Source organism: Corylus avellana, chromosome ca4 (assembly GCF_901000735.1).
Source record: "Corylus avellana chromosome ca4, CavTom2PMs-1.0".
Classification (NCBI taxonomy): Eukaryota; Viridiplantae; Streptophyta; class Magnoliopsida; order Fagales; family Betulaceae; genus Corylus; species Corylus avellana.
In genome coordinates this window covers 20,552,902-20,554,315 of record NC_081544.1, presented here as the reverse complement: position 1 = coordinate 20,554,315, position 1,414 = coordinate 20,552,902, and the positions used below count along the sequence as shown (strand labels likewise).

The following is a 1,414-nucleotide window of genomic DNA, read 5'->3' as shown; positions in this document are numbered from 1 at the left end:
TTTATCTGCCTCTTGGGAGGTTCGTTCTTTGACCAATTTCACCATCAGCTCCTTTTTCACAGCTAGATGCCTGGTTTCAGCATCTTACAGTGGTCCTCCGCCCTTGATCTACAAACTTTGTGAAGTTTTTTGATTTGATTTTTTCAAATTTAGATTTGTAAATTTCAGGAAGTCACTCCCAACAATGCCCCACTCCACCAGGATCCTGGGCCACCCAGCTTTCAATTGCCACCATCCGACCACCACGCACCGACGCGTGGCCCACACGCTACGACGTTTTTTTGCGCCCTTGGCAGAGCATGCGGCATTTTTCTGCCCCTCCTCATTGCCACCTGCTGTTTCTGGCGTTCCTCGACAGTTTCCTGGCAAGCTTCGCCTGCACGTCCCTCACGCGCCTCCCGAAGCTCTTCCATGCCTCCCCCTCCGCTTCTGATGCTGCTGTTTTTTGCTCTTAGATTTTTCCTGCTTAATGTCTTTTATTTTCTTTATGTTTTGTTGTTGTGTAAGTTTCTGTTAAACCGGATATGTTTGGGCTTACTCTTAGTCTGTGTAGTGGATCTTTTTTACTTTTCTTTCTGGTTTCTTTTGGAAACATTTTTTCTACCGTTACATTTCATCTAAATCTCCATGGCTTTTTAGAAAGCCTGTTTAGATGTTTGATAGGGGTATTCGTACTCCCAATGGATTTCTCCATCAGTATGTGCCGCGATATGAGTTTTCTCAGGCCGTATTTGCATCTGTCCTTTCCCTTTATGGTCTCATTCTTGTGCTAATTTGTGAGGTCCGGCCGATTGGGGTTTTAATAAGCTTGTTTTTGTTTTTTTCTTTTCTGTTTTGTCTGTCTCTGTAACCTCTTTGTTTGAATGTATGTTGGTTTGTTTAAAAAAAAGAAAAAAAAAAAGAAAAGATTTTTTACTTATATTAATTGCCTTAAAATCTCAAGTCTTGTCTTAACAAGTACTCTCTGTAATGCCATGCTAAGCGTTGTAATTTTGAAAAAATAATGTTAAGACGAAAGTATTTGCCTAAATAACTCTTACAGGTTCCATTAAAAATATGATTTTTATATGCCTAGCTACTAGGACAAATTTTATTATAGTGTATGATCTTTCACCAAAATAACAACCCTAATTAAATGCCTCCTAAACCCTAAAGACCGTGCAAAACTTTTACTGCATACATCATTTTTCATTTTAAAACTCATAAAGCATTTTAGACGGGACAATAATATTGAGAGATTACACCAAGTCACCCCAGAAGTGCATGCCTACATGCAGCGACAAAACCAGGGCCCAACAATTCTAAATTAATTTTCAATGACTTCTTGTAGTTTTGTCTCTAGAATGTGTGAGCAATAAGGTATTCTTGATGAATAATAAAGAATATATTAAAAAAGAAAAAAAAAAAAAAAAAC

The 1,414-nt window shown here is 38.3% G+C and overlaps 1 protein-coding gene across 1 annotated transcript in view; it reads left to right on the top strand.

Annotated features, from left to right (window-relative positions):
* The window catches only part of LOC132179598 (uncharacterized), a 16,572-nt gene extending 15,863 nt beyond the window's left edge, over window positions 1-709 (top strand). The window contains exon 3 of the transcript XR_009439940.1: window positions 169-709. The gene's annotated coding sequence lies outside the window, so the exon portion shown is untranslated. The remainder of the gene's footprint in view (window positions 1-168) is intronic.
* Window positions 710-1,414: the final 705 nt, after the last annotated feature.